Source organism: Orycteropus afer, unplaced genomic scaffold (assembly GCF_000298275.1).
Source record: "Orycteropus afer afer isolate SDZICR_OR568_19922 unplaced genomic scaffold, OryAfe1.0 scaffold00050, whole genome shotgun sequence".
In the NCBI taxonomy this organism is placed as follows: Eukaryota; Metazoa; Chordata; class Mammalia; order Tubulidentata; family Orycteropodidae; genus Orycteropus; species Orycteropus afer.
The window spans coordinates 9,407,061-9,420,881 of NW_006921637.1; positions in this window are offsets into that span (position 1 = coordinate 9,407,061).

Below are 13,821 nucleotides of genomic sequence, written 5' to 3' on the forward strand. Positions count from 1 at the left end.
AATGAAGAGGAGACTTTAGAATCAAAATGAATTCAACCAGAAGTTCTCAAGTAATCATGAACTGATAGTTTTCTCCTTCTCGTCTCAAGAAGAAATGCAAAGGAACAAGATGAGAAAAAATATCTAAATAATAAAGGCCCCAAGTAGAAAATATTAATAAAAATGAGGAAAATAGGTCTAGAATTGGGAAGGGGATGGAAGTAAGGGGAATGGCAAAATCAAGGTGGGGGCACTAATGAAAAACAGTTTGATAAAGGATGTTTCATTATGAAAAATAAAAAGAAGAAGAAGTTGTGGGAAGGAGAATGAAGGTAAGACAATCCACAGTGGCCTGAATCTGCATTCTCATGTTGCTTAGAGACTTAAGGCACAAAGTGGGCATGAACAGGGAGGGAAATGCTCTGGCATAAGGTTATCCTGAGCAAAACTCAGTCTGGTGTGCAATTCTGCATATTGGGGAGGATATGTCAAAAAAAAACTTGTGTGCTTACACAGAGGTCCCCTTAGTTATGCTGGGTCTAACAGATTATATAAAATTCACCCAAAGCAGTTTCCATCATAAGCATTCAAGTCTCTCTGAGTGCCTCAGACTACAATGGGGAGGGAGAGGATGGTCAACAGAACCACAAAATGGAAACACTCTTTTTTTTTTTTTCTTCTTTAATTTTTATTGTGATTTGGGTAAAAGTTTACAGAGCAAATTCACTTTCAATACAGTAGCTCACATACACTTTGTCTCATGACATAGACTGCAATTTACCACAATGCAACAGCTCCCCCCCACTTTCTTCCCATAGTTACCTCTTCCCTCTGTCCTTCCCTCCCATGCACTCCTGCCCCTTGAGCTGTCTCCCTGTGCATACACAGCCCTTTTGTTCTCCCATGATTGATCTCTCCAAGGAGTGTATCTACCTAATGTAAATGTGTAGCTCATATGCCTGTCTTTTATTTGGCTGGAAGCCACAGGAGTGGATTCAATTCCAGACCTGAATGGCAGCTAAGGGCCATAGTCTCAGTGGTTCCATCAGGCTCTATCAGACCAGCAAACCTGGTCCCTTTCTTTCTTTCTTTTTTTTTAATGATTTTGAGTTTTGTTCCACATTGTTCTCCCACTCAATCCAGGATTTCCTACATAGATCCCCCTCTGAGTGGTTGACAGTGGTAGTAGCCGGGTACCATCTAGTTCTTCTGGTCTCATAGTCATAGGCTGAGGATTGCATGGTGTACCAGTCCCTTGGACTAATTGTGGAAACACTATTTTTAATACTTAAAAAAACAAAACTGAATTGTCAAGTACATCTGAAAAATTAGTCTTTATGATGGTGCAGTGCAACAGGTTTCATTTTATATATGGCCTTTCTAGCCACTCCTCAGAAGGAAGATTGAGCAATCTACTTCCATAATGATACCGCCTTGAAATCCCAAGGAGGGGTCGCTATGAGTCGAATTGACTCAATGGCAGTGAGGTTTTTTTTTTTTTTCCTAGTCCTCAGTTTGTAGTTCTGCCAAAATAATTTACTAGGCCAAATTGTAAAGGAATTGGATATAGTTCACTATGCAAAAAGGTGCATAAAACCTTTTCAGGGACTGTGTAGTTTGCTATCCAAATAAGGTGTGAAGAACCTTTGAAGTATTAGTTAACTATTATGCAAATAAAGTGTCTGTGGCCTACTGAGGTAGTTGTTGTTGTTGTTAGGTCTTATCAGATGGGTTCTGACTCACAGTGATGCTATGTTCAATAGTTCCCTGTCCTGTGCCACCCTTACAACCCTTGCTATGCTTGAGGCCATAGTTATAGCCACTGTGACAATCCTTCTAGTTGAGGGTCTTCCTCTTTATCATTGACTCTCTACTCTGCCAAGCATGATGTCATTTTCCAGGGACCAGCTCCCTCCTGGTAACATGTCCAAAGTATGCAAAAAGAAGTCTTGCCATCCTCGTTTTTAAGGAGCATGCTGGCTGTATTTCCAAGATGAATTTGTTCATTCTTCTAGCACTTCATGGCATATCCAATATTCTTTGCCAACAACATAATTCAAAGATATCAATTCTTCTTCGATCTTCCTTATTCACTATCCAGATTTTGTATACACATGAGGCAATTGAAAATACCATGGCTTGGGGCAGGTGCACCTTAGTCCTCAAAATGAAATCTTGATTTTAAATATTTTCAAGAGGTCTGTTGCAGCAGATTTGTCCATTGCAATATGCTGTGTGATTTGTTGACTTCTGCTGACATGAACATTGATTGTGAATCCAGGTAAAATGAAATCCTTGACAACCTTGATACTGTCTCCATTTATTATGATGTTGTTTATTGGTCCAGTTGTGAAGATTTTTGTTTTCTTTATTTTGAGGTATAATGCATGTTGCAGGCTATAGTCCTTGATCTTCTTCAGTAAGTGCTTCATCAGTAAGTCCTCTTCTCTTTCAGCAAACAGGGTTGTGTCATCTGCATTATCACAGATTGTTAATGAGTCTTCCCCCAGTCTTGATGCAGTGTTCTTCATACATCCCAGTTTCTCAAATTATTTGTTCAGAGTAAATATTTACAAGTATAGTGAAAGATACAACCTTGACACACACCTTTTCTGATTTTAAACCGTGCAGTCAGTATTCCCTTGTCCTGTCTGAACAACTCCCTCTTGGTCTATGTACAGGTTCTGTATGAGCACAATAAAATATTCTGGAATTCCCATTCTTTGCAATGTTCTGTATAACTTGTTATGCAGAACACAGTGGAATATCTTTGTATGGTCAGCATAACACAGATAAATAACTTTCTAGTATTTCTACTGTCAGGAAAAATCTATCTGATATCTTTGGTCTATGCACTCTTCTGAATTCAGCTTGAATTTTTAGCAGGTCCCTGTCAATGACCTCCTGCAACTGGTTTTGAATAATTTTCAGCATAATTTTACTTGCATGTGATATTAATATTGTTTGATAATTTCTGCATTCTCTTGGATCAGCTGTCTTTGGAATGGACATGAATAAACATCTCTTCCAGCTTGTTGTTTTTGTTATGTGCCATCGAGTCAGACCCAACTCATAGCAATCCTTCTTTGGGTTTCTGAGGCAGTATCACTATGGAAGTAGATTACCTAACCTTCCTTCCGAGGAGTGCCTGGTGGGTTTGAACCGCCAGCCTTCTGGTTAGCAGTCAAGTGCCTTAGGCACTTATCTTGATATAGACATGTGAGCACTTCCAGCATTGTATCCATTTGTTGAAACATCTCAGTTGGTATTTCTTCAATTCCTACAGCCTTGTACTTTGCTAACAACTTCGGTGAAGCTTGGACTTCCTCTGTTGGTACCATTGGTTCTTGATTAAATGCTATCTCCTGAAATGTTTGACCATTGACCAATTCTTTTTGGTACAGTGATTTCTGTGTATTCCTTCCATCTTCTTCTGATACTTCCTGTGTCATTTAGGGTTTTTTTTTTCCGCCCATACAGGTGCATTTTGCCCATTTAGGTTTTTTTTCCTTCAACATAGCAACTCAAACTTGAAGTTTTTCATCATTTCTTTCAGATTGAGAAATGTTAAGTATGTTCTTCCCTTTTGGTCTTATAACTCCAGGACTTTGCACATTTCATTATAATACTTTACTTTGTTTTACCTAACTGCCCTTTAGAATCTTCTGTTCAGCTCTTTTACTTCATCATTTTCTTCTTTCACTTTAGCTACTCTATGTTCAAGTGCAAGTTTCAGAGTCTCTTCTGACAGCTATTTAGTCCTTTTCTTTTCTATTAAATGAATTTTTGCTTTCTTCATGTGTGAGGTCCTTGATATCATCCCAGAAATCATCTGATTTTTGGTCATTAGTGACCAATGTATCAAATATATTCTTCAGATGGTTTCTAAGTTCAATTGGGATATACTCAAGATCATACTTTGGCTCACTTAGACTTGTTCAGATTTTCTTCAGGTTCAACTTGAACTTGCATATGAGCAATTGATGATCTGTTCCACAATCTTTCTCTGTCCTTGTTCTGGCTGATGATTTTTTCATGATTTTTTCCAAAGATGTAGTCAATTTGGTTCCCTGCGTCTTCCATCTGGCAAGGTCCAGGTGTATAGTTGCCACTTACGCTTTCGAAAAAAAGTATTCCCAATGAATAAATCATTGCTCTTTCAAATTCTATCATGTGATCTCTTATGTCTTTTCTATCACTAAAGCCATGTTTTCCAACTACAAATCTTTCTTTGTTTCCAACTTTCATATTCCAGTCAATTATCAATACACCTTGATCACATGCTGGATCAATTTCAGAGAGCAAAGGTTGGTAAACATCTTCCATTCTTCATCTTTGACATTAGTGGTAGGTGTGTAAATTTGAATAATAATAGTATTCCCTTGTCATCCTTGTAAGCATATGGATATTATCCTATCATTGACAGTCTTGAATTTCAAGACAGATCTTGAAATGTTCTTTTTGACAGGGAATTTGTCATTCCTGGCATAGTAGATCATATGATTGTCTGATTCAAAATGGCCACTACCAGTTCATTTCAAGTCACTAATGTGTAGAATCCACCACACATCATCTTTCAATTTGTTGTACTGTGGTGGCTTATGTATTGTTCAGGATTGGAGGAAGACTCATTAGAAACCTGTGTTATACAAATGACACAACTTTGCTCAGTGAAAGTGAGGATGACTTGATATACTTACTGATGAAGATTGAAGACTACAGTCTGCAATATGGATTATACCTCAATATAAAGAAAAGAAAAATCTTCACACTGGGACCAATAAGCAGCATCATGATAAATGGAGAAAATATTGAAGTTGTCAAAGACTTCATATTACTTGGTTCTACAATCAACACCAATGGAAGCAGCAGTCAAGACATCAGACGTTGTATAGCATTGGGCAAATCTGCTGCAAAGGACCTCTTTCAAGTGCTGAGGAGCAAGGATGTTTCCTTGAAGACTAAGGTACACTTGACACAAGCCATGGTATTTTCAATTGCCTTATATGCATGTGAGAGCTGGCCAATGAAAAAGGAGGACCAAGAAGAGTCGATGCTTTTGAGTTGTATTGGAGAAGAATGCTGAAAGTACCAGGGACTGCTAAAAGAAGAAATCTGTCCTGCAAGAAGTGCAGCCAGAATGCTCCTTGGAAGCAAGAATAGCCAGACTTCATCTCACCTACTTTGGTCATGTTGTAATTCCATGGAGAAGGTTATCATGTTTTGCAAAGTGGAGTGACAATGAAAAAAGGGACAGCCCTAAAGAAGATGGATTGACACAGTGGCTGCAATGATGGGCTCGGCTATAGCAAAGATTGTGGGGCTTGCACAGGACCCAGCAGTGTTCTGTTCTGCTGTACATGAGGTTGCTATGAGTTGGAGAAAACATGACAGCACATAAGAACAACTAACAGGATTACCCATGGTAGACGGGTTTCAGTGGAGCTTCTAGACTAAGACAGACTAGGAAGAAGAACAAGGCCATCCACTTCTGAAAAAAATAGCGAATGAAAACATTATAAATAGCAGTGAAACACTGTCTGATATATTATCGGAAAACTTTATGAATAGTAGTGAAACTATATAGTGCCAGAAGATGAGCACTTCAAGTCAGAAGACACTCAAAATATGACTGGTGAAGGGCTGCCTCCTCAAAGTAGAGTAAGCCTTAATGATATGGATGGCATAGAGCTTTCAGAACCTTTATTTGCTGATGAGGCACAACTCAAAATGACGAGAAACAGCTATAAGCATTCATAATAATTGGAATGTAGAATGTACAAAGTATAAAGGTAGGAAAATTGGAAGTTGTCAAAAATGAAATGGAATGCATGAAGATTGATATCCTAGGCATTACTGAGTGGAAATGAACTGGTGTTGACCATTCTGTATGAGACAATCATATGGTCTACTATGCCAGGAATGACAAATTGAAGAGGAATGGTGTCACATTCATCATAAAAAAGAAAATTTCAAGATCTATCCTGAAGTACAATACTGTCAGTGATAGAATAATATCTATATGCCTATAAGGAAGACCAGTTAATACTAATTATTCAAATTTATGCACCAACCACTAAAGTCAGAGATGAAGAAATTAAAGATTTTTACCAACTTCTGCAGTCTGAAATTGAACAAATATGCATTCAAGATGTATAGATAATTACTTGTGATTGGAATGCGAAAGTTGGAAACAGAGAAGCAGCTTCGGTTGTTGGAAAATATGGCCCTGGTGATAGAAATGATGCCAGAGTTTGCATGATAGAATTTTGTACTTATTCATTGCAAATACCTTTTTTCAATGACATAAATGGCAGATATACATGTGGAGCTTACCATATGGAATACATAGGAATGAAATTGACTACATCTGTGGAAAAGACAATGGAGAAGCTTAGTATCATCAGTTAAAACAAAGCTAGGAGATGACTTTGGAACAGATCATCAATTGCTTATTTCAAATTTAAGTTGAAGCTGAGGAAAATTAAAACAAATCCAAGAGACCCAAAATATGAACTTGATTATACCCCTCCTGGATTTAGAGACTAACTGAAGAATAGTTTTGACACATTGAACACCAATGATAGAAGACTAGATGAGTTGTGGGATGAAGAGAGCAAAAGGCCACTAAAAAGACAGGAGAGGAAGAAAAGACCAACATGGATGTCAGAAGAGACTCTAAAACTTACTTGACTAGAGAGTAGCTAAAGAAAATGGAAGACATGATAAAATAAAAGAACTGAACAGAAGACTTCAAAGAGTAGCTCTAGAAGACAAAGTAAAGCATTGTGGTGAAATGTGCAAAGACCTGGAGTTAGAAAACCAAGTGGAAAGAACACATTCAGCATTTCTCAAGCTGAAAGAGCTGAATAAAAGATTGAAGCCTCGAGTTGCAATATTGAAGGATTCTATAGACCTCAAAAGGAAGATGGGACAATCTACTTCCATAGTGATACTGCCTCGGAAACCCAAGTATGGGTCGCTATGAGTCCAGGCCGACTCACCGGCACATAACAACAACAACATAGGCAAAATATTGAATGGTGCAGGAATCATCAAAAGAAAATGGAAGGAATACAAAGAGTCACTGTATCAAAAAGAATTGATTAGTGTTCAGCACCAATGGTATTGAAGGAATAAATCCAAGCTGCACTGAAGACACTGCCAAAAAACAAGGTCCCAGGAATTCACAGAATACCCAGAGATGTTTCAACAAACAGATTACAATACTAGAGGTGCTTATTCAATTATGCCAAGAAATTTGAAAGACATCTACCTGGTCAGCCAAATGGAAAAGATCAGTATTTGTGCCTGTGCAAAGAAAGATGACCTAAAAGAACATGGAAATTATAAAACAGTATCATTAATAGCATACACAAGAAATTTTTGCTAAAGATAATTCAAAAATGGTCACAGCAGTATATTGACAGGGAACTTTCAGAAATTCAAGCTAGATTCAGAAGAGGATGTGGAACAAGGAATATCATTACTGAAGTCAGATGGATCTTGGCTGAAAGGAAAAAAATACCAGAAAGATGTTTACCTGTGTTTCATCGACTATGTAAAGTCATTTGACTGTGTGGATCATAACAAATATCGATAACATTGAGAAGAATGGGAATTCTGGAACACTTAATTGTGCTCTTGAGGAATCTGTTCATAGACCATCAAGGAAGGGTGTATGTCAGGGTTGTATCCTTTAACCATATTTATTTAATCTGTATGTTGAACAAATAATCTGAGAAGCTGGACTATATGAAGATGAATGTGACATCAGGATTGTAAGAAGTTTCATTAATAAACTGTGATGTGCAGATAACACAACCTTGTTTGCTGAAAGTAAAGAGGATTTGAAGCACTCACTGACAAAAATCAAAGACTACAGACTTCAGTATGGATTACACCTAAACACAAAGAAAATAAAAATCCTCAGCACATGAGGGTCCCGAAAGCTTTATTCCATTCATGGCATTAAGGTCGACTCTACTTTGAGGAGTTTCTCTTTCACAGTTGTATTTTGAGTGCTTTTCAACCTGAGGCGCTCATCTTCAAATACTATATCCAACAGTGCTCCACTAATATTCATAAAGTTTCACAGGCCAATTTTTAAGGAAGTAGATTGTCAGGTCCTTCTTCCTAGTCTGTTTTAGTCTGGAAGGTCTGTTGAAACCTGTCCACCATGGCCGATCCTTCTTGTATTTGAAATACCTATGGCATAGCTTCCAGCATCACAGTAACACACAAAGCCACTACAGTACAATAAAGTGACAGATGAGTAGGCTTATAAAAAGGCTAATCCCAGAAAGGTTGAGAAGGACCTCACCACCATCAAGAAGAAGAACGTGAAGCAGAGCACATCCTTTGAATTTGGGATCTCTGCACTGAGTACTCCTAGACCTAAGAGAAAGAGAGCTGTCAACAGTGAAGATGGTGTGAGATCACAGTGACAGGGACCAGCAGATGGCTGCAATGGGCTTGCTGACCCAGGGAATAATTGAAAGCTGAGTGCCTTCAGGTAGGAGGCTTGCTGGCAGAGTAGGCTACCTCTGGGCATTTAAATGTGAAGTCGAAGAGTTATAGCACTTGCCTGAGAGGGCCCAGAAGCAGAGGCTAGTCCACTGGGGCCCAGTACCAGCAGGTCCTAGTAAAGGGCTTACCTGCAGGCACATCTGAGAAGGATTGAGACCTGTCTTGGTTGGAAGCCCCCCTGATTGGTAAAACTGTCTCCTGTCTCCTGAGTTATTCTTGTTACTTTCAAGTTGATCCTGATTCCAAGTTGTAGACTATTACTTCTCTACTAAACCACATATTCATGAGTATCATCTGTGAATTCTGTGTGGTCACTACAATGAATTATTGAACCCAGCAGATAAGTAGAGTGTAATGAGGGTGGGGTGGGGCTATGATGTTTTCTTTATAAAACTTATAGGGCAGAGATATGTCTGACCTCCACCTCATAGGAATCAGATTTGGGTTGATGGTGGTTCCCATTCCTCCCTCTGAAATTAGGTTCTGACACTACTAGTACATTACAGATGAGCACAATGTTCTTGACCACATTCATCTCCTTTTAGATTGATTGTGTTCATCCTCTACGGTAGAAATGTTCCTAATTTTTAAAGTATGTAGATATTGCTTTATTTTTTTAACAAAAAATAAAGCACATATGCTTCATATATGTAGACTCCATTGAGTCTTTCCACAACACTGTAAGGTGGCTTTTATTATCATCTACTTCATTTTGCAATTGCTGTAATTCAGAATTGTGAAGACAAGTGATTTGTCAAAAGTCACACACTGGCAAGTGGAAAAATTGCTTCAGTCTAGGCTTTAAACTTTTAAATCCTGGATTTTTCTATGGCTTCATACTTTTTTGTTTGGGGACAAAAGAGCCTGAGCACAGATCAACAAGAACAGTATTGAAAGAGATTGGGAAGATACAGCTGCAGGGTCTAGACACTACTCATTTTAAATGATGGGCATTACCCTGTGACTGGACTGAAAGTGTTATTGTGGAGGTAGTCATGATGAGGATGGTACACCACAAAATCAATTAAGCCAATCAACACCTGGTTGGGAATTCCCCCAGTGAAGGAATGGGCTGCTTGCAGGTCTGATAATTATCTTTAATTCTCTACCTAATGCAAATTTCATTTCAACTGTGGCACTCCTTTTGTTCCAGTAGTCTCACTCCCGGGAATTTCTCCTAAAGACATAATTCAAAGGCAGGAAAAAGCTATATGCATAAAGATGCCACTGCAACATTTATCTATAACGGCAAAATGTTGACAAAATTTAACATCCAATTATAAGGGAATATCTAAGTTATTACAGTATATCAATTCAATAGAATATTATGTGGTAATAAAAAACAATGATTGTAATGATTATATGTTGTTGTTGTTTGCTGTCGAGTTGGCTCTGACTCATAGCGACCCCTCCTTGGGTTTCCGAGGCAGTATCACTACGGAAGTAGGATTGCCCAACCTTCCTTCCGAGGAGTGGCTGGTGGGTTTGAACCGCCAGCCTTCTGGTTAGCAGTCAAGTGCTTAGGCACTATGCTACCAGAGCTCCTAATGATTATATAGCAAAATGGAAAATACCAAAATATTAAGCATAAAAGGCAGAATTAAAAAAATACGATGTTTACAGTTCAGTGATAATGTTTTTGTCCGGACGAAAACTGGAAAAATGAAGATAGTGGGTTACATATGAATCTGTTTAAACATTTATTTAAAATATTTTTAATAAACCAAAATCATATAGGAAATATGAAATAATAAATAACTATTGCCCAACATTAACAGAACTGCTGTGTGTGTATGTGTATGTGTGTGTGCAGTCTAATTATTTATCATGTTGTTGTTGTTGTTATGTGCCGTTGAGTCGGATCCAACTCATAGCGACCCCTCCCTGGGGTTCCAAGGCAGTATCAAATTGAAAGTTCCAGAGTCAACACTTAAATTTTTCATTACTTGCTGGATGATTTTCACTAAGCTTTTAAATGTCTATACTCATAAGTTCATTTATAGGAAGAACAATATTTAAATAAATGTTTCTTGAGTGAATGAATAGAGATCATATCCCTGGGCTAGATGTGTGCTTTGTTTCTAATGGAGCCCTCAAACCCTTGAAAAAGGGAAGGGTATATAATGTTGCCATGATGAGTTGGAACTGACTCCATGGCAACTGACAACGACTTCAAGTTATTTTGAGCTCTGGTGGTGTAGTGCCTAAGGCACTTGACTGCTAACCAGAAGGCTGGCAGTTCAAACCCACCAGCCACTCCTTGGAAGGAAGATGGGGCAATCTACTTCCGTAGTGATACTGCCTTGGAAACCCATGGAGGGGTCGCTATGAGTCAGTCCGACTCGACGGCATATAACAACAACATAGTAATAAGGAGTAGAGGTTAAGATATTTTGTGAGTTGTGCTCACACTAGTGTCTGTTGACATTTCCTTTCTACAGTGCAAAAGTGCTTCTGACATGTTCAGTTAAAAGCATTCCTAACTGAATAAAACACTTATTGTGTAAGTAACTTCTATGGCAGCAATGAGTGACAGAATGTGACTTCATTTCCCTACTCCTGCCACATAGAACAACCCTCAGATCTCTTTGATCTATATAGTTCAAAGGAAGGGGGTTTGACTATGCTTCTAACCAGGCAGACAGAGAATTGGGATACCAGAAAGTGCTGAGTTGCTTTTTTGGTACTAAACCAATGGACGTTGTTCAAGAAGGTGTTAAAACAAAATTTATCCCTTGTGTTTGAAATGATAATGGTTATAATGATAAGGGTAATTTCCTTATGATCTTCAAATCACTTGATCATAATATGTCAAACTTGCCATTTTATCACCAATCTCTGGCACAATGTTTGGCACAGGTTGTTGTTGTTGTTATGTGCCATCGAGTCAGACTTGACTCATAGCGACCCTTCTTTGGGTTTCTGAGGCGGTATTGCTACAGAAGTAGATTGCCCAATCTTCCTTCCAAGGAGTGGCTGGTGGATTTGAACCACCAGCCCACATAGAGGGTGCTAAATAGAGGGTGACTCATACATGAAGAAAAGTATGCCAGCCACTTAATTTTCTTTTGTGTCCTTCTTGATGCATGGGCCTACACCCAATCCCCAAGATTGTTTCTGTTTTTTCTTAAGAATAATTTTATTTTTTAAAAAAGTAAATATATGTACTTGGTAAAAATTTTTAAAAAGAGCAGTTTATAGTCACCCACCTCCTTATCCACTGATATGTCTGTGGTGTGCATTCCGTGGTGTGAAACCAAGAAAAAAAACAAACCCACTGCTATAGAGTCAATTTCAACTGATAGCTACCCCCAGTAGGGTTGAAAGGCTATAATTCTTTAAGGAAGTAGATGCCTCATCTTCCCACAGAGCAGCTGGTGAGTTTGAACCACTGACCTTCTGGCTAGCAGCCAAATGTCATACCACTATGGCACCAGGAATCCTTATTCCATAGTGTAATTTATTTAACCAATTTCCTATCGATGAACTTTCAAATTATTTCCTATGCTTGGTTTTACAAACAATGTTACAGTTGACCATACACAATTTCACACATGTGCAAGTACATCTGTAGAATAAGTACCTAAATGTAGAATTGCTAGAAGGGACAAAGGGAGAATGAATATTAGGGATATCTAGACATCTATGCCCTAATTAGGATGAAGTAATATTTATTAATTTGTTTATAGAGAATTGACAATTTGTAATGACTTCCTATCCAAAAGCTTAATGTATCTTTCTGTTTATTCAGTTCTTTGCTTTCATCTTTCAGTATTAAAATATCCTCCATCTAAAGACAAAATTGCTTATTTAAATTTACTCCTAGCAGTTTTCTCTTTAGTGGTTAAGGCATCTGGCTGCTAACCAGAAAGTTGGCAGTTCAAACACACCAGCTCCTCCATGGAAGAGAAGAAAGATGAGGCAGTCTGCTTCCATAAGGCTTTACAGCCTTGAAAACCCAAAGGGGTTTGCTATGGGTCAGAATTGACTCAATGGCAGTGACTTTGTTTTTTTTTTTTTTGAGTTTTTGAAAATGAGGGGTTTTCTTTTATCTTCTAAGTATTGTTTATAGAATAAAAGGTGCTGATTTCTCTGTGCTAATTGTATATCTATAAACTTACTGAATTCCCTTTTTTAATGCTAATAATTTTCCACTAATTCTCTTAGGTTTTTACAGTTACACCATTTGTAAACATTAATGCTTTACTTACTCCTTTCCAAATTTCAAACGTCATTTCTTTTTCCTACTTTACTGAATTACGCACTAACTACAGTAAAACATTTTCAATGGTTTTAGTGTCTTCTTCCTCACTTTAGCGGTAATGTTAGCTTTTTTCAATTTCCCCAAAGAGTCTATAACAGAAAATTCCATGACTTTTTGTTATTTATTGATGCCCCAAAATAAACACGGATACGCATTTTAAAGCCTTTATTAGAAAGGTGTTTGTGCCATGTGTCATATAAGTAACTGTTAATCACCCTGTAACAAAGATAAAATGCATAAGCCTAATAAATTTTATATCATCCATAAAGACAAAATATGTTAAAGGTACATTCAGTTTTCATTTCATGTAACAAAAAGTATACTTCATGAAGCAATAAATAATGTAACAAATTCAAGACTTGATAAGTGAGCATATTAAAATAACAGCATTAAATTGCAAATAAAAGAAGATAATGACAGATGAGGGCAACATTGCTTTTCACCATAGCACAAACTTCATAGCACTTGAACACTTCCTTAAAAATACTAATTGGATGGGAACTGTTGGAGAAAATCTGTCCAGTGTCAGGCAGCAAATGGTTGTCCTTGGGGTGACTTTCCTTGGTGTATGAGGGAAATTGTTAGGTGAGGATAGTAGTGGGGTGGGTAGTTTTTTTTTGAAGCTCATGTGAGCCTAACCTTCATGGCGTCAGAACATCCACCTGGAGGTGTGAGAAGCCTAGTTACTCTGATTTTCCAGGCAGGACTCCAATGGTTCTTAACTTGGTGAACAAATGACTTCTAGGGCTCAAAGTCCAGTACTCTTTAGGAAGTGTAGTATGTAGTTAAGAGCATGAGTGCCTGTGTCTGGTTGCTTAGTTCACCTCACCCTACCACTTGCCAACTCTATGCCCTGAGAGGAAGTTAATTAGCCTTCCTAAGGCTCAGTTTTCTTATCTACAAATATGTACCTTATAAGTTTTTTTTTTTTTTTTTAGTTGTTTGTTTTCACCTTTTTTTTTTAATTAGGATTTGGGTGAAGATTTACAGAGTAAATTCACTTTTCATACAGCAGTTCACATATACTTTGTCTCATGTCATTGACCAAA